The 20,026-nt window shown below is 39.8% G+C and overlaps 1 protein-coding gene across 3 annotated transcripts in view; it reads right to left on the reverse strand.

Moving 5' to 3' along the window:
• LOC124280569 (glutamate receptor ionotropic, kainate 2-like) overlaps positions 1-11,484 on the reverse strand; it is a 120,984-nt gene extending 109,500 nt beyond the window's left edge. For 2 of the 3 annotated variants that reach the window (XM_046716525.1, XM_046716527.1), the window contains exon 1: positions 11,234-11,484. The gene's annotated coding sequence lies outside the window, so the exon portion shown is untranslated. The remainder of the gene's footprint in view (positions 1-11,233) is intronic. The other variant, XM_046716531.1, reaches the window with a different exon arrangement.
• Between the last annotated feature and the right edge of the window lie 8,542 nt (positions 11,485-20,026).

Raw genomic sequence — 20,026 nt, forward strand, 5'->3', positions numbered from 1 at the left:
TGAATAGCGGGAAAACTGAACATTTCAGCGTCACACTTTGTTAAAAGGATATCATTTAAGTTGTCGTGTTTTGGCACAAGATCATCAATAATATTTACATCAACAATAGTTCTGGTACATGGTGTGTCCTGATCCAACATGTCGTAAAACATCTCGTGAGTGAGTGAATATGGTATTACGCCGCTTTAAACAATATTCCTGCAAATTTTCGGAGGGGGGGCATCAGAAAATGGCTTCAAACAGTGTACCCATGTGTGGAATCGAACCCAGGTCTTCGGCGTGACGAGCGAACGCATTAATCACTAGTCTATCCCACCGCCCCTGCAAGATATGTATTTCCTGATGAGATTTGTACAGTGATTGGACCTATCCTAAGACAATCATTGTCTCCTGACGGTACACGTTGTCATGATAGGGGCGGCGGACTAGCTTGGTGGTTAAAGCGTTCGCCAAAGACCCGGGTTCGATTCCACTTATGGGTGCAATATGTGAAGTTCATTTCTGGTGTCCTCCACGTGATATTGCTGGAATATTGCTAAAAGCGGCGTCAAACCGCCCTCACACATCTTTCATGAGATGCCCTGCCTACATTGTATAATCATATGTGCAACACAGTGTCAAACTTTGCCTGGGAATAGTATTGAGTTCGGACTTTCGATGAACTATACACTTATCACCACACGTAAAACAGTATAGCAGGACTTATCCTGAATATATTCCTGTGGTCTTAAAGGACATGTACTGACGTAACTACACTGTAATCAACCTTTCATGAGATCAGAAATAACATCGTCATAAAATTATCCTGAAGTACTACACTGTCATTCTTTCCGGAGATGAGCACCAGGTCATGAGATGAGATGACATTGCTACCTGATCGTACATATCCTAAAGTTAGGCACAACATGGTGACTAATTATTTTAAAAGTTGTGTTAGAGTCTGAAACTTCCGACGAAAGATTAATAGCTGATAAAAATGCATTAACGTTAGAATTATAGTCAATAGCTGGAATGGCATTAGAATTGAATGGTTTACTTTCTATCAGAAAATCTACCGACATTCAAACTTAATCAGCTTTGTAGAGACGCGTGGGACCGGCGACTCTGCACTAGTTTCTCCATCATTGAAAGCTATCAGATAGCGCTGTATAAACAAACTTATACGACCTCGTGTTTAAAGTGCTCATTCAAATGTCATATTGGAGTTAGTGTACTCAGTTCTGGCATTAGATGGTCCTTGAACGTGCTTATTCGTTTGAAGGGTCGACCGGTCGACGTATTAATCCACAAGTCAGTTAACATTGTTTTGACAAGTGTGTCTGTCTGATTAGCTGTCTGTGGAATATTGATTGGCTTGTGTTTCAGGTAAAATGATAGTAGGAGAGTGTGTTAGACAATAATATCATCTCTGCTTATTAAGTGAAAATGTTGTGTAGAACCGCTGTTGGTACTATGAATCATGTAAATGTTATGCTTGTTAAATCGCGTTAACCGTTATCTCTTTAACTGAAGTTAATTGCTCCAACTGAATAACAACATCTGCACAAATAAGCAGTATTACAAAATATACACGTGGAACATGTTCTTAAATGAATGCTGAGGAATAATGGCAACTTTTCGAAACAGAACTTAATTTGTGCTCGTATAGACAAAACCAACCCGCCACGACCAGGTGTGCGCTTATTTATGAGGGAACACTCGCACCAAAGTGTAAAATTGGGAAAGTAGAACATGAGGAAAATGCCTGGCGTCAAGATCTGAACAGATATGGCCGATGGCCAACACAGATACCGAGCTTTATCCCGAAGCTCATTTCAGATATGGGTCATATGAATATAAGACGGGATACAGGGATGATTACACAACTGCAGCTGCTTCTAAAGCACGCTTTATTAAGGCTAAATATTGTCAGCGTGTGTCAGATAAGCATGATGGTGTTCTTGTTCTGTGTTGTTCTGTATCTTGCATCCTTGGGTATGTTGATAAGCGTAATTGCCTGTATGGAGATTAGAATCCATGTATAACAATTACTTCTTATTTCAATATTAAGTCCATATAGCCTTCATTTAATACACTGTTGTCCGGATATAAATACGACGAAGGACTCAGAACGTCAACATCAGTGTTTGAGTCTGCATTTTACACATCGTGTCAGCTTGATGTGGGAGGAACGATCGATGGAATGTATGTTTGTTTCATTGTTAGATCTGTGCTTAATGATTGACACTACTCTCTTAGAAAAGGGATGACTTCAACTTTCCAATACTCAACGTTCCTTATCCACAGATTCAGCATTAGACTGACGTTTAGTACCTAAATATATATAATTTTAATAGTAACAAATAAACCCATTTCAACTGAAAAGGAGCCCCAGTGACTTGGGAGATTCAGGAACCTGGGAAATCTAGACTTCCTTCACTTAGGGCATTGCGGGCAAGACTAGGCAGTAGGGAAAATAATATGGTTCAGGGACTGTGAGATATGGTTGTATATGTGTAATATGGTTCAGCATCTGTAGTCTACAATTCACAAGTTTTGAGGTACAATCGAACGGGTTCTTTCAACGATTTCAAAATGCGTTATACGACATTTGCTCAAAGTAAGTCAACAGTCATGTAAAGGTTCAAAAGGTATTTTGGAAGACCGATTTCAGTTACAAAACTTAGTGGTCCAAATTAGACCTGATGCAGTTATGTACATTGATCAGAATTCCACGTGTATCATCGTGTGAAGGTGGACTTACATTTGCACGTGTTTGTGACGGATGCCACCAGTGGGGCAGGATACATTTACCCTTTTCCCGAAAACCCGGTATTATCTTTACCGTAATTAATATTAACATTAACTAACATGGTTGTTGCTATACCTTTTACGATCATTGAAAGAGTTATGTCGCTTTTATCTAACATTTACCACTTTGATAAAACATGGATAAATACGACAGACCAAAGGTCTTAACGTCATGACTCCAAGATTCAAACTCGCGACAGTCGAATCCTGAGACCGACAAAGATGCAACTGGTCTGATCCTTTGACCAATAGGCCACGACTGATTCTCTTGTAAAGCCTTTGATAATAACCTATCCTTCGTGTCAAGTTTCCCACTTACCTGATACTGATATCAGGTGCTTTGATGATAGCATGGCCTTAGTACTTTCCTACACACAAATTGCCTTGAATCTAAAGTAATTGCATAACTCTATAACCAAGCATATAATCTCCACCAAAGCGTTCTTTAAGAACCGGCGTCCTTGCAATTATATAACATGTTGAAAGAAATGCTAACGCCACATTATAACCAATCAACAAGCATTTGCTGACAACGCCATGATGATCTGCGTGTGGTCAGCTGACTGCGTTAAGACGCCGTCACGGGCTTTACGCAGTTCCTTGAGCTTGAAAATGTGCACTATTCGTTAGTCTATAAAGAAGACTGGCAAGCAGAACTCTTTGAAGTAAATAAGGTTATTATCACCATCCATTACATCTTACTCGTGCAGTCTGTGCCCATTACACCAGCGATGAACCACCATCCCTTGCCACAGAGACAACGCTGTGATGACGACTTGATAGAACTGTTCTGGAATTAGGAACATTAACACCCACGAACTGCCTCAGACTATGTTATATATAATTGCTTCATTCTGTACGTTGAAGATAACCATCAACTGGCTGTCAAATTATCTGTATTATAACTTCAATGCCTTAGATGAAATACAGTTACCTCAGTCAAAAAAAATCATCAGTAATTGTTAACTTTAATACTGACACAGGTGCTCACAATAAGGGCAACGTTGTAACGTGAATGTATAACGTACACAAGAGCCATGTAACGTGTTGGAGTTTGTGATCTCATCTGATATACATTTTGTAAATTCGTTTAAGATTAAATTTAACAAATATCATAAATCTATAAAACTATCCACAATGCTCAAATTCAAATATAGAGGTACAATCAGAACGTCAGTGCAACCTTTCGTATCTGGATTTCAGATATGCATTACAGTGTTAAGTGGGAACGTTCCTGCAGAGGCTGTCATCTGTAGTGTAACCAGATGAGTATGCAAGATGTACCATCACGACAGTTCCCTCCGAGGCATGTTTCAATAGAATGACCCGACCGACCAGCACCAAACATATGTCGGGCTGACGAGGAGCTGGAGCCACGCTTGCTTGTTCTCTGCGTGAGACTAAAGGGTTTGGCGAATGGTTTTCCTGTCTACAACACCACACTTAGCTGCAGGGGCTGAAACAAGCAGGCTGACCTCTGATAGCACAGGTTTAGTTGGTTTGCAGCTTATTAAGTCTGTCTTATCCTGTTATTGGCAATGCATTCCAGCTGTCTGTTTATGTGGTTACTGTTGCGGGCGGCCCAACCATCATTACATACAATCACTGTCTTGCAGCTGAGGCAGGAGACAAGTTCTGAAATACGACTCTAACCAATGACACTCGCGTTCACGGCCGTTCACGTGTATTTGGACAATGCTTCAAAAGTAGAGGTTATACATGTGTATTAATCCATACAGTAGCACTAAATATTAAATCCAAATTAAGTTTGTTCACGTAAAACCGAAATAATAACCGACATTTTAAATTGGAATTCAAATTGAATTTGTCCAACTATCAATAAGTCAGGGTATTCTGAAAGTAATAGGAGTCACCACAGTTGTTGTAGTCTCGTTAGATTATTTAAATGATTTGAAAATACAAACATCAAATATTTCTTTTAAATTAATAAACATGGATTAATCTACACTCATATAACATAATGTTATAACACACTTTATCGTAATCCACTTACATAAATTTATTGGGGAAATGAAATCTAGCAAACCGACAACTCGTGTTTGTTTTAAACATAACATCATATTTATTTGTTAAAAGTCAACAGTGATAACCTCTTTCAAAACTTGATGAGACCTTAAGAGCACTGAATCAGTTATCTGTATTCAATTTTCATAAGGCATATACCACTCAGTATTCACAACAAAAGTAGAACAATGGAGTCACGCAATATAGTATGAGCACATAACCTGTTTTATATATAATCACGCCTGAAATGGTACAAAATGAAAAAGTTGGATTATGTGGATTAAAGGATCAGATTGCCTGAAGTTATTTAATGAAGTTGCCGTGTTCAAGAATATAATAAGTACATGCACATGTGTTCCTACAAATGCTTAAATCAGGGTTACTATCATAATGTTCTAAAATGCCTTAATTCTATAACAACAGAATATTTTAGTAGTCCTCTGGTGTCTATTACCGAATCATTGAAAGTGTCATCCTTTATCTTAATGTTAGGGACTTAAAACGTAAATAATTAACGTGGACAATTACATGTGATGCAGCTATACTGTCATCATCTCATATTAGTGCGGTCATACCATTTCCATTTTCGCATGACATATCTGTTCCAAAATGCTATTTCATTTTCACATCAATAGATAAAACGCTGTCATAAAGCATATTTGCAAACTCCCCAGAGCTCCATGTTAACCTCTGATCTTTAATTGTGCACATTCTGCACATTCTGCTAGCATGTGATCTTCTGTGGCATTCATTCACATGTGTATCGCAATACAAATAGCACAAAAGATCAGTTCACGTTCAGGGCATAGATTTACTTCATGCTCCGATGAAGCGCAGGTCAAGAGACAGCTTACGGTTGTCGTTAAATGCTCCGTATGGTTGTCGTGATGGACACCACATGCTGGAACATCTTTGTTATCAAACATAATTCCACTTGCACTGGACATCTCTTCCGAGGAGATTACCATTGCGTGTTTTCAGCCTTTTCTCATTTACTAAGATCCAAAGAACCGGAAGTGAGTTCAAAATACAAATGGCTGACATTTTCAGTCTTCCTGATGGATTAATTCAATCCTGAGGGCGAGAAAGTAGATCCACTCAGTAGGATAGCGTCTGGAATGGACCTTGAGCTACCCGGGCCTAATACACACAGGAAGAAGCACTAATCACTCCATCGGGCATTTGTCAGCTGTTCCATTTGTGTGGTGTTATTTACAAGCCATGTTAAAAATAACTTCAAAACCATAACAGTAACAAAATATTTTGACATAATGCTATAGGAGGGTATTAGTGCTTAAAACTATTACCCTAAAATCTGTTGAATATCTAGAACATATATGTTTACCATAATACCTGCAATAAGTAAATGCATAGTAAATATGTTATTACATAAGTTATTATCAATACCAGTCAGCAATGCGTCAACTAAATATGGTTGTGTTAATATCATATCTGTTCTTAAATCAAACTAGGTACCCTGTCTTTATTAAACCACACTATCAATTTCATTAATTGATGATCGTCATTTCAGGTATTCTGCCTCTCTCAAAGAAGGATGTGGAGTCTTAGCCAGTCACAATTTAACCTAATTCGATAATCTCAAGATTGACATCGAGTCGTTTTCGGAGCGTTGTTGGTATTCATTCCGACCGAACTAGGAGGAGAGTGAGACTGAGAGTAAAATATCAATACCCTAGGCACCGGCATGATAGCGCCAGGGCGAACTTCGGGTACAATAGGTCAATACTAAAGGCTGAAAAGTCTCAACCCCAAAAGTGGCCCTTACTCAGCGAGCCAGCGGTGAAGTGGTAATAATCGTGGACAACATTGACCTAATTTAGTAACAATATTACAGGTCCTGGACTTCGTGGGGTCAGTCCGGAGGTCAGAGGTCATTTCGATATTGGCCATCGATTGGTTCTGAGAGGGTGAGATAGAAATAGAAGTGCCCCTAGACCTAATTGATATCGGTAAAGTTTCTGTGTGGCCAGGGATGGTGGATTAAGCGTAATCATCACGGGCCGGGAGTGCTAATGTCCACAAGCTCTTTGACAGCTTATGGATAATTATTTGATTATGTCGAATATCCAAGCTGCATGTAACGAACACGGGCGTGATACAACTTTATCATCCCGATGTAGAGTATCCATTCTGCTGGTACGAGGACTGTGGACTATTTACGGAACCATTTCAAAAACAAACTGTTTATCATGAAATGTATGACAGCAAGAAACTGAATGCGGAAATGCGAAAAATGCTGGCGTTGATAAGGTTACGATCTTTGCCATCGGAGTGCGACAACACACTCAGCGTAGTGTGACCATTCGATCCTCAATCTTTAAGCGCGATAAGCCAGATGCACTTGGAATCAATGCTAATCTTGTCCCTTGCTCATGATGTTGGGTCACGACCTTCATCACACTCGTGAATTTATTCACATAATCTTGTGACATTGGTTCCGTGTTTGAATGGTATCTTGACCCTGGACTGAACCACAAATAACATTCATCAAATTAAGTCAGAAAACCTAGCTAAATACATAACAGGGAGAATGAAAATACGTATAAAGAAATACGCGCAGAAACTATACGAACTGACACATGATAGAAATACCGATTTTCCATCAAAATATATATAGATAGATATGAATTACAGAGAGTTAATTCTACAAATATTTTCTCGCAGAGAGAGAGAGAGAGAGAGAGTGGGGGATGGGGGGTGGGAGATGTTTAAAGGCCATGTAAGAGAGATAAAGATTTAATTGAAATGGAGAGAGTAGCATATTATATAAAAAGTCAGAAAGTAAAAGATAGAGACAAACAGATATATAGAAGGTGAATTAGAGAGATAGAAACATACGGATATAGAGGGAGACATAGAGAGAGGCAGGCAGCTAGTGAGAGTTATGGATAAGGAGACTGACAGACAGATGCCTATAGAGGTGGTTAGGGAGGCAGAAAGGCAGGATATACATAGGGAGAATTAGAAAGATAGACACAGAAACACACGCACACGCACACACACACACACACACACAGTGACAGGCAGGTATTGAGCGAGACTGAGAACTTCACCTCCCTCCTACTCGGTTGTCTATGAAAGAATACTGTCGTCGGTTAAGCCTCTCCTAAATGACAGTTGTTCAACGTATTCATGCCATGGGACTGCCACCGCAACTCCGTCCCCTACAAAATGTCAAGCGCTGCATCGAAGATGGCATGATGCTCAGAAGCTGAAACTGAGATATAATTATGAATTCTGCGGAGGTCCCTCAAGACAAGAGATAGAATCTTTTCTGCGGAATTGCCAGTAGCCATGACTCCCTACATCTAACACTGCAGGGAGCCGAGGTCACACGCTTTTGTCGACATAGTCATGAATGAGACAGGCGGTTGTATAAGTGTGCTGCAATAAATGATGGTTAATACCGATATTCATGGGTATATCAATATTAGTATTATTTTAAAAATAACCAACAAAAACAAACAATTAACATTAAATCAAGCCCTTCAACTTATTTAAAAGACGTGTTTAAAATAGTGTGATCTTTGTCCTTTCCAAACACCGTTCCTTCATTTTGCATCGTTTATCATATCCCAAATGTAACAAAAAATATACCGTGCAGATTCAACAGGTTAACAATCTATTTAGAATATACACCATTATCTACGAACGCCCACGCAATATACACACTATTGTATAGTTATCCTATAACAAAAATAATAAATGATAATAATATAATAATTGTATTTCTTTCAGATATGCCTTTGGGTTTTCATTTACAAACATGGTACTACCCGTCAAGTATTACTACACTCTTCCGCTCAGTAGTAAGTTCAACAGGGTGCAAAAAGAATGGCAAAACCCAAGCATTATGGCGTGGAGACAATATCACAGTAGAGCTTGTGGTAAAGGCACCTGTGGGTGAAGAAGTTAATATTGACATAGCGTCTCTGAAATAAACTGTCCCAACACAGACGCTCTCTCACTCACTCCATTCCACACACAAACACACATATGCCCCACCCCCCTACCCTCTCTCTCACATACATACAGACACACACAGACAGACGTACACTTCACCCTCACCCCCACAGTGTGTTACAGTAGCAATGTTTATGTCGGTTGACGCAATTTTCTTGAGGTCCCTGTTCAACTCTCTGGACAGAACCGAGAGAAAATAAAAAATATATATATATCCTACTTAACTCTCGATAGTCACCAGAAATTAACGACTGTTCTGGGATCAATTTGGATTTGTTTTGCAGATATATTGCTGATATTCATAAAAACCAAAAACAAATCTTACTTCTAATACTAAGTGTTAGTCGACCTCTGGTGTAGAAAACAGTGACATGTCACATGCAACAGATGCTATTATATTTCAGCAATGGTGACAGGAGCCGTTGCTGCAGCAGTAATATCTTTTGGCTGTACAGTAATACCACGTACACAGTGTGAATCGGCATCCGCTGAAGTACAGGATGACATGAATAGCTGAATATTGCCTATCATTGCATAAGAAAATGGTCATTAGGGACCGTTCATAATTTATGGCTAAGGGGGATGGTGATGATTTTTATGGAAAAGCATGTACAATGTGAATGACCCCCCTAAAACTTATGTACAAAATAAGTGACCCCCCTTGCTTGGCATGTACAAAATCAATGACCCCCCTCCCCTTCCCATAATTTCTAAGCATAATTTTAAACATATTTTTATGTACAAAAGTGCTGACCCCCCTAGTACGTGTGTACAAAATTGCTGACCCCCCTAGCTCCCCAGAACAAAATGGGTGACCCCTCTTAAAATCATCATCTAGCTAAGTTAATCACAGAGATGTTGAGGTAACGCCAGCAGTTAGATTCCTACAATTGCAAATGTGAGCAATTGACTGCATCCCGAGCTTATGATCTTCAGCAATCTTGCGAAGAACAAAATGTGACTTTGTAAAGAAATTCTAGGTGTTAAAAAAACCCAGCTTGGTGACCTTACAAAATCGACTGCAAGTCATAAAGGACGTTGTATATCTGATATAAATATTTGTGAATGCGCCAAAGTATACACACAACTCGCGAAGACAACTTGCCAACATCATTTTCAAACACATTTCTGACTGGGAACACCAACCATCTGGAATAGCTCAAATATTTACTCAACGAGGTGATGTATGGAGAAGAATTCTTCAAAGGCAATATTCGTTCCGACATTTAATAAAGCGGGCTAGCAGGTAGAACCGATTTCGGCAGAGACGGGGCAATTGAATTACTGTAACCCTGGTTGCGCGTCGGTGCTTTGTTGTGGAGTCTAACATGGCGGACAGAAGCACGTGGTTCTAATTTTGGTTGGTATCGAGTTTCCAGCTCCTGCTGCTCAACCATGTCCCTCGCAGAGAGCAAACCGCAACAACACAAGCCTCAAGTATAGGTTGCTTCGACATATCTATCTTAAAGTTTATCGCAGTAAAAAGTACTTTTTATTGGCTTGCATCTGTCTTCTGAATTACTGCGTGTTTGCTTTACATGCTTGATCAGGAGATGAGCTCGTAAATGGCCCTTCTGTCGGTGGGCTTCACACAGAGTCAAGGGATCAGACTCACAGAGATCGGTGCAAGTTGTGCGTGAGGGATCAATGTTGGACTTTCCTCACAACTGGTCACGGATTACATATCACAAACGATTACCCATACTACTGTTTATCAATAATATGGCTTCAAATTGAGCCATACGTATACATATCGAAGGAAGCAAAAACATTATCAAGGCAATCGCAATTATCGACTGAAATAGATTTGAAATTAAAACGGTTAAATATTCTATATCAACATGCTTCGTATCGAACCAATAACTTTGAATTGCAAGAGTTATTGCAACATTGAGCTATTGTCCACCCGTAAAAAGAATCTATTTCCAATCATTCCGTCAATCAGATGTTATGCAAATATTCCCAGTTGTCTGGAATGTGAAGAGGGTATTAGAAGATGTTAGTGAGATTTGAAACGATACATCAAAGCCATGACAGTGACAGATTGTTATCAAAAACCATAAAAAGTGTGTGACAAAGCACGGCTGGATAACAAATTCGCCGGAGAACTTGTCTGATCTATTTCCGCCAAGTTTGCCCATTTCCTTACGACAACAATGCATTAAAATACCCCAGCCCTTCATTAATTAATTTCAGAATATGCAAACTGGTGTCAATATTAGACCATGGCTTGCGAGGAGTACTTAATTCTCCTCTTAGCTTCCTGTATATTGACAAATGTGAGCGTGTTATGAAGAGATCGACCAGAAAGTGACCCACAAGTTTGGAGCAAAGCCAGGGAAACCGCAATGCTAAGCCTGTATGACAGTGTAAACTAAATCAGAGCTTTCGTCAAGAAACTGGGAGTCTGCAGATAAATGCCAAAGCGACCTACCTCTGAGATGCTGCTAAATCCACAAGTTCTCAAGGTGTTGAGGATCCACCGTGCGGGCAAACAACAAGTGAACAAATATCACAAAAGTGTCTAAACAAGATAAGATTTCCTTTCTAGTGGAGGCGACTCGGCAGCCGTCGGAGAGGGATATACTATAGAGTTTAGAAACTGTGGTACACAGCCCTTGCTAATGATACGCGATCCTTCAACCTTGCGCGTCACACTCCGATCTCGCAGCCAGATGGTCACGTGACTTTCAGCGTTCGGCTGAGGAGGAAGAAGCGTCCGTTGAAAAGGATCGATACCTGTCGTTGAAAGAAAGATGACATCTTGAACAATTTACAATGGATTATCTACTTGGATTCATTTGCTCCTTGATGATGATGCTTAGAGCCGTGGACTGGTGGAGGATCAAGAACTGCCTATTGAGAGACTGACATGCAATTCACAAACTGCCGCTCGAGTCTCCGATAACGACATGTCTTGCATACAAGCACGTCCACAGAGTCCACGGGGACTATCTTCTCCTTTGGCAAGTTTACAAATTAATTTCAAAAACCCCTTTGGATTTTCATGGCGAATAGGCTTTTGTTAATTCGCACCAGCTCATTTAGAAAATCGCCAAACACTTCTCGGTAATGGAGTTGAAGGCTGAAATGGTGAAGAGGATCTTTAATCTGAAAAATACCTGCTCAGCGCGGCGATAAAATATAGGCCTTGAGACACTTGGGATTCATCCCTGGGAAAAAATACCTGCTCGTCGCGACTATAAACGATGGGTCTTGATACAACTGGAGACTCATGTACTACAGTTAAATCTGAAAAGCGTAAAATACAAATCGCATTCGTTTGAACAACCTGGAAGCAAATCGGTATCTTCGTTATAAGGACGTCTATTGAGTGGCGCTTCTGAATGAAATCCGCTAAAATGTATATAAACGTGCATCTATGATTTTCACTTTGAATGGCACCGTGCGTTATAGGGTTTCAACACCTTTCGGCGCATCGAAGTAGTTTGATTGAATACAGTTGAACCCCGAAATTACGAACGAAAGATTTTTCAGTGGAGGCTTCCGAGTAAACAAATGTCTGCATCAACGAATCATTGCGTACACAGAGAATTTTTTAACAGTGTGCGAAAAAACGCAAGGTGTTCGGACTGAAAGGATCCGGTATAACGAGGTTTCATTATATACTTTTTTTAACCTTGTCCAATATGTAAATTCGTCTGCCTCCAAGCTATGCGCGATAATTTAAAAAAAATATATGTTTAGCAAGACGGAGAAACACATCTCTGGCGATAAATCGGTTTACAGAAGTTCGAGACATTGCATTTCTCTGAATACAAGCCAGTTAAATAGACAATGGTTCTCATAAAATTTCTTTCCCTCGATTAGTTTTCCCTAAGGCGTGGTGTTGGTCACACTGGATGCCCTAGTCACGTGACAGGGGTCAGGTTACACCATCCGCATGTTATCTGTCGGTAATGACCACTCGCGATCTGCCCATAATTGGGGGGTTCCGTAATTTACGAGGCCCTGTTGAGAGAGTTTGCTGGCGTATTTTGGGCCTTCCTGCAAGTGTTGAGCTACAAATAGTTGTCGGTGTTGAGATTTCTCCTGGGGTGTAGGGTGATTATCAAGTAATTAAGCCGGAGTCGCCTTGTAACAGATGAGGTCTTGACTCCAACACAAGGCCCTTTTCATAATCAGAGTAACTGTGTTTATGATCTGTCATGATAACATCTCACGGATAATGTTCAAAGACGAAATTAAATAGACAGTTATGTTCTTGGAACGCTAGGGGTCTAGTTTTCTATAGGTTTATGTTGATATGTGCACATTGCTCATGCAGTGTTTATGCATAAATTTACATCTCGTCACTAAGGCAAGCAAAGCCAAATTTGCATATTTGTTTATTTAATATACTCATGGAAACGAATAAGGGAACACATGAAAGTACAAGTGTTCCTATATTTATATCCCAGAATACCACAGTACGGTACAAAGCTTGTGAAAAAACCTGGAAAAGAATAAAGGAACCCTTGTACTGTCATGTGTTTAATTATTCGTTTCCATGAGTATAAATCTTATCCAGCAAGCCTTCAAAGTATAATGTTATCTATATTTCAGCCTCAGTCAGTAGGTCTCTAGCGTAAATATTAGCAGAGTATGCAATAAGGCCCGTCCGACCGCACGAGACGGTCTAGATTTCTGACGGACGGTCTAAATGTACAGCTAGCCAGCCCGATGGTCTGGTAAATTTTTAGGTGTTCCATACTTCTGAGGTTACTACTTCACCATATTTGGTCTGGTTAAATCCATTTTGGGCTGGTAACATTTTTAAGTTACCGGCCCTGATGTCTGGCTGGACTTTTGGCATATTTCATACACTGATATTAGTTACGTGTCGTGGTAGTTAGGTGAGTGAGTGAGTGAGCATGATTTAATGCCACTTTTAGCAATGTTCCAGCAACATCACGGAGGGGACACCAGAATTGGGCTGCACACATTGTACCCATGTAGGGTTTTGGTAGTTAGGGAGCAATGGTGTAGTGGCGTGGTCAAAGTGTCTACACAGCGCGTCGAAGATCCGGGTTCAATTCAACATATGAGAATTATGCGAGAAGCCCATTCCTAGTGTCATATTGCTTGATAGCTGTTAACAGCGGTGAAATACCCATTCACTCAGGAACGCGCATGATACGATACATAAACATTAGCCATTTGATATGTTAATGGGATTTGTTCCACAATCAATATAATAAAAGGAAACGAAACAAATCCTATTTGAAATCTTAAACTGCATATACCGTTTGAAGGTAGTAAAGTCATTATTATGTTGTATCATATAGAACCTAAATGTTTTAATTACATTTCTATACCAACAGGGGCGGTGGGGTACCCTAATGGTTAAAGCGTTGGCTCGTCACGCCGAAGACCCGGGTTCGAATCCCCACATGGGTACAATGTGTGAAGCCCATTTCTGGTGTTCCCCGCCGTGATGTAGCTGGAATATTGCTAAAAGCGGCGTAAAACCAAACTCAGTCAGTCAGCTATACCAACAAATCCTTGGTAATTCGATGCATAAACTCTTGATATCAGTACATGGTTTAGCTTTGTCTGTTTGACGCATGTTGCACCTCGGTTTACTGTAGATGTGCGCATTTGTAGGAACATATTGTATCTGGCGTACAGTTACGTTACGTCAATACATCATTATAGTACAGAGTTACATATATGTTAATTTGCTTAAATGTCAAAATACAGATAAAATATACTGTATATATACGTCTCCGACACAGCGACCTATACTGGAGTCTTTAATAGATTATGTTACAGTGCCTTCATATTTTCCAGAAACTGTTTATCTTAATACGACAGCATATTAACCTGTAAAATACTTCTATCTTCTCGAGGTTGCAATTCTATTCCACTAGATTCATTTCAGCTCATTCATTGCCCTAACCTTTAAGGACGACAAAATCGAAGTTGAAAAAATGAGCAGAACGCCAAAACATAAATTAAGGACGTTAACATATATTGTTTTTAGGAAAGGTGTTTTGTTGGTTAAGAATGTCGTGATCACGGTTCAAAAGCTGATATAGCATACCAATATCTCAGAATGTCAGTGATGTCACAAAATGGACGTCATCACCCAGCGTACAACTGCAGTTCGGCTGTCAGTACAAGGAGGCACGTAACCATGTTGTGTAGTGATTAGTATTGGTGATTATATAAAGGTATATATATATATATATAGAGAGAGAGAGAGAGAGAGAGAGAGAGAGAGAGAGAGAGAGAGAGAGAGAGAGAGAGAGAGAGAGAGAGAGAGAGAGAGAGAGAGAGAGGTATAATATTGTTCATCTGGACTTGAACAAACCGAAACATGAGTCTCATTAACCTATTCAGACAATGACCTACTTTTCCTCCGATCCGAATTTTCTCGTATGAAAGTGAAAATAGACAACACAAACAACTATGGTTACACTGAGTTGCCATTTCCCTGTTTCATAAGAAAATGGTGTTTACAAGTGAGTTTTAATTTTTAACTTTAATAACATCGTATTTCTATATTTCACAGACTGCTCCAGTTTTATGAGGTCGTAAAATGATTCACAATGCATCTGGCTCACTAATTACACCTGTTTTGTGTTTTTTGCGCTTATTCTGTGTAGTTCTGTAGTGCACAATGTGATTGATATAATATCAAGGCCGTACCAGACCGCCAAACTTTTCTAGCGACTGAGCCTCGTTTTGAGATTTCCACGATTTCCAGGTTTCTGTTTGTCAGTGCTCGCTGTACGACAGAGCACGCCGCACGACATGCTTGCAAGGATTATACGGAGCGTAGTGTTGCAAAATGCAAGTGCTTAGATGTATCAAATAATACTGATTAATATTTATGCATCCAGTTAAATGAATTGGTCTCAAATTCTGGACTGGTTATTGTACTAAGTTGCGCAATAGGACGGAACCCAGTCAACAGGAAACGAGACTGTTGTGTAATCAATATTTTGACTTGTCCATGCAATCAAATTATTTATAATATCCAAAGCGCTTTCATTATGAGTCACTGATATTTGAGCACTAAAATAAGCAAATGATCGATCGAATGGGCTTCCCACATTGTAACCTTGTGGGGAATCGAACGCTGAAGCCAATCACTGCCCCCACGTGTGAAGAAAAACCTGATTTCCCATAGCTATCTGAACTCAAACACTGTAAAACAGACAATTGTTCCCCACAAGAACGACGGGTTCAGGTGTGTAAATGTATCACGGTTACATGGTTCTCCCTATTTGGCGAAGGAACATTTAATTTCAGATCTGATCTGACTTGCAGGCGTATTGATTTCTGACGTAGATTGATTGACAAATTACTTGAGTATATTGACAAGTTTCAATGAAACGATAAGATAAACGTTACATTAAATGATTTACTGTGACCCTCTTTGTTCTGAGTGAAATGTTCTACACTGCCAAGATGAAGGAAGCTTTGTGTAAAACTACATATTTTGTAAGTAAGTGTCGACAAACATTTTCCATAAACACCCCCACATACACACACACCTCACCCCCAACCCCCAGTATAACCACCAAAGAAACCCACGAAAACAAACCAACAATAACGAAACAAAACAAATCCCCAACCAACCAAACAAAACAAAACAAACAAAAAAGCAACAACAAACACAAAAACAACAACAACAAACCAGAAAAATCCTACTCATATAGTGATTACTTACTTATATGCTCCAAATGAACGACACTCATCAACTCCACTTTCAAGTATAATTGTAATTTTTGATAATATTATAATAATGTCTAGCCTTGTCATTTCCATGAAGTGTGAGACGCATCTGGCACATAACTGATTGTGGTGTTGGGGCAATCACCTACTGATTCTTGTGTACGGTGCCAACCAGCTTTCGAAATAATCGCCGGCCCGGAGGTCCAGCGCCGGTCGTTATTGTGTCGGGCCTGCAGTTTCAGATATTTGCAGGCCCTTGTGGCCTTCAGTAAATATCTGTCAATTTTTTTTCCAACTGGAATCCTTCCAATAATTAACCTTCTTTATTAACGTTCGGGAATCATACATGATCCATCATGTCACGAATATCAGGCAGTTTCACTTCCTAGTTTTCAGCACTTTGCGCATAGGAATGTCAACACCAGTCTTTAACAAGTACATTAAAACCTTCTGTCTCCGCCATAGGCTTCGCTAATTGATTTTGTAGAAACCGATTGAAACTGTGTACAGTGTAGTCTATTTTGTTTTTATTGGTTTGATGTTAACAAAAGGGACTGCAGATTTCATTCAGGGCCTGCAGTCGGAAGCAGGCCCTGATGGCCAACTGGCAAATTAAAGTATTGGAAACACTGGTGCCAACACACATCAAATGCACGTGGCCGGTGTGTGCTGAGTTCGGTGATTGTATGTGGTGTATGATTGATTGTGGGACGGATTGTCGAGGTGCGATGGTAGGAAAGGAAAACCTGACTCTTATATGTGTGTTACAGACTCAAACAACCCTGCTTGCGTCAATACATATATTTTGAATTTGTAAACATCCTTTGTGCCTGGATATTATGAAAGGTATGGATCTTCAGATACGTACTCATCCTGATTCCATACCGTCGCAAATGAAAGTTTAACGTCTTCAAGCATGGTGTAATCCAGATTCACCACAATTTGTATGTAATTCTCTAGGATGAGTGTTGTGAGTCGTCAAACACATATTCAATGTCATATTTAGTGCGAAGAGTGTGAAGAACGTTTTATATCCACACTTCAAATATGTGCTATTCTATGTTCATGGTCACATTTGGTGCTCACATCGAACATATGAAAAAAATTGTATTTCAATGTTCGGAACGATATGCTCAACAGGATTAACTACCATCTCGGGATGTGCTCTTTTCGACTGAGTATTGAGAAATCAGATCATTTTACCGTTCCATCTGATTCTCTTTAGTACATCGTAAAACCCACGACTCACTTTCGTTACATATGCATCTCCCTGGAGTAAGTACATTTACGTTCGAGGTGACTATTCTGTACCCATTGGGCTGATGGCGACACGAAGCCTACATGGTAAATACAGCAAGCGGTACACGATATTAATTCATCGACAAATGAAAGTGAAAATACTTGAAACTCACACCCAATGTCCGCCTGGCATCTAATGGATACTATTCATAACGAGTGCTTCGTAAGTGTTACTAATCCCAGAACCTTACAACAGCTCCGCCAAGAGCCAGGAATGCTTTCAGGGTGTCTGTTGGAGTCCAGCTGTAATCACAGAACAAGTCGAACTGTCATTCATCCGCGTGATCTAGGTATCTGTAATATAGAAGGATTAATGCTCTACGCACTAGGGTGCACTGACAGCTCAGACCTACACTAAGATATTGTCATTTTTAATTAGGGTAAATGGCTGAACCTATCCAATAAAGTGTCAATTAGGAATTAGGGTACATTGCAGTCTCTCAAAATAAGATATTGTCATTTTATAATTAGGGTAAATTGCTGAACCTTAACTAATTTATTATCATTTCGGAAATCAAATCAATTAGGATAAATTGCTGTCCCTAAACTAAAATATTGCCGTTTTGCAATGAGGGTAAATTGCTGGACCTCAACTAAGATATTGTCTTTGTGTAATTAGGGTAAACTGTTGGACCTAAACTACGACTATGTAAATGTGTAACTTGGGCAAACCGCTGGACTGACTAAGATTAAAGTGAACAGTCAAACAATGTAATGATTTCATCACCCACAAACATACATATCCAAAGTGCTCTAAACCACAAACAACCTGGAACATTAGCAAAATGACAAAACTATGACGTTACAGGTGCGTAATATTTGACATTAATGTTTGCAGGTACAAAACGTACGTAATGATCCCTATGCACCATCTCCCCTAATAAATAGATACAACACATGCCTCAAGTGTAGCGGCATCATGTTTTCTTGAAGCTGAACGTTTAGTGCGTGAGTGCAGCAGTTGCCTTGTGGCTGGGGTGGCTTATTATATACACAGCCTATCAATAACACCGGCATATATTTCTTTATCAGTTACATTTCCTTAGACACATAAAAAACACTGTGTGACATGTGTAGCAAACTTCTCTAAATGGGTAGCTCAAAGAAGCACCCTCTTCAACTCAGTGTCACCTGATCTCGTGAACTTCAGTTCTTTACAACAATACCGCACACTTACGTGTAGGAAAGCTTTGTAAAATCTATGAGCACCAACATTTAGAAATGGAAACCTTAAGCTAACATTGATGGTGTAATACGACAGTTCAAAGAAATATATTAACGTTTGGTGTATCTCAGATGCAGAGGGGATTGTGGGGTAGCCTAGTGGTTAAAGCGTTCGCTCGTCACACCGAAGACCCGAGTTCGATTCCCAACATGGGCACAATGTTTGAAGCCCATGTCTGGTGTCCCCCGCCGTGATGTTGCTGGAATATTGCTAAAAGCGGCGTGAACATATACGCACTCACTCACTTACTCAGCTGCAGAGTGTATAATGTGTGTCAGACATTACTTCATTGGGTTATTCATTCGTTAGGAAAACCTTTTGGCATGTGTTCACACTATAGCTCATTAACATACCAGAAGCTCAAGCCTAGCCTAACCTGTTTTGTTTCTGGGCACAAAACATGTAGAAGCCCTTTATGTCGACGACTTTGTAGGCGTGACCTACATGTATCCAGAACAACACCGCTATGTAAACATATACTTACAAGCAGAAAAGAATGGTATGCTATCTTGGTGGAAGAAGAGCTTCATTTGTGTATCATTAGTTTCTTTAACCGACACGTGGAAGAAGCAAGACAGAAACAGCGGAAACAGTGAAAACGGCATGTTGGCGATGAGAATATTTATGATTACCAGAATAGCCATCTTTCTGACTGCTAAATTGTTCCAAATGATAGCTTTGTAACCCTGATATGACTTACTTAGTGACGTGTACAGTGTGTTATCGGAAGTAACGCTGTCACTTGAAACGTTCTTCAAAGAGGAACTATGCCTGGAGAACATACACAGTGAAAAATGATGAGGACGAGATCTCGCAAAGTCACGAGACAAGATACAGGTATACAGCATTTACTATGTTGGAACAGGGATGTGAACTCAGCGATTCTACATCCATTGGGAGTACACATAAAGGGACAATGCCTGAAGAATATACACAGATGATGAGGACGAGATCTTGCGTAGTCACGAGACAAGTCAGAGATATACAGCACTGTACTATGTTGAAAATTAAAGGGTG

This window comes from Haliotis rubra, unplaced genomic scaffold (genome assembly GCF_003918875.1).
Source record: "Haliotis rubra isolate DU_JTF1 unplaced genomic scaffold, ASM391887v1 Scf27, whole genome shotgun sequence".
Taxonomy (NCBI): Eukaryota; Metazoa; Mollusca; class Gastropoda; order Lepetellida; family Haliotidae; genus Haliotis; species Haliotis rubra.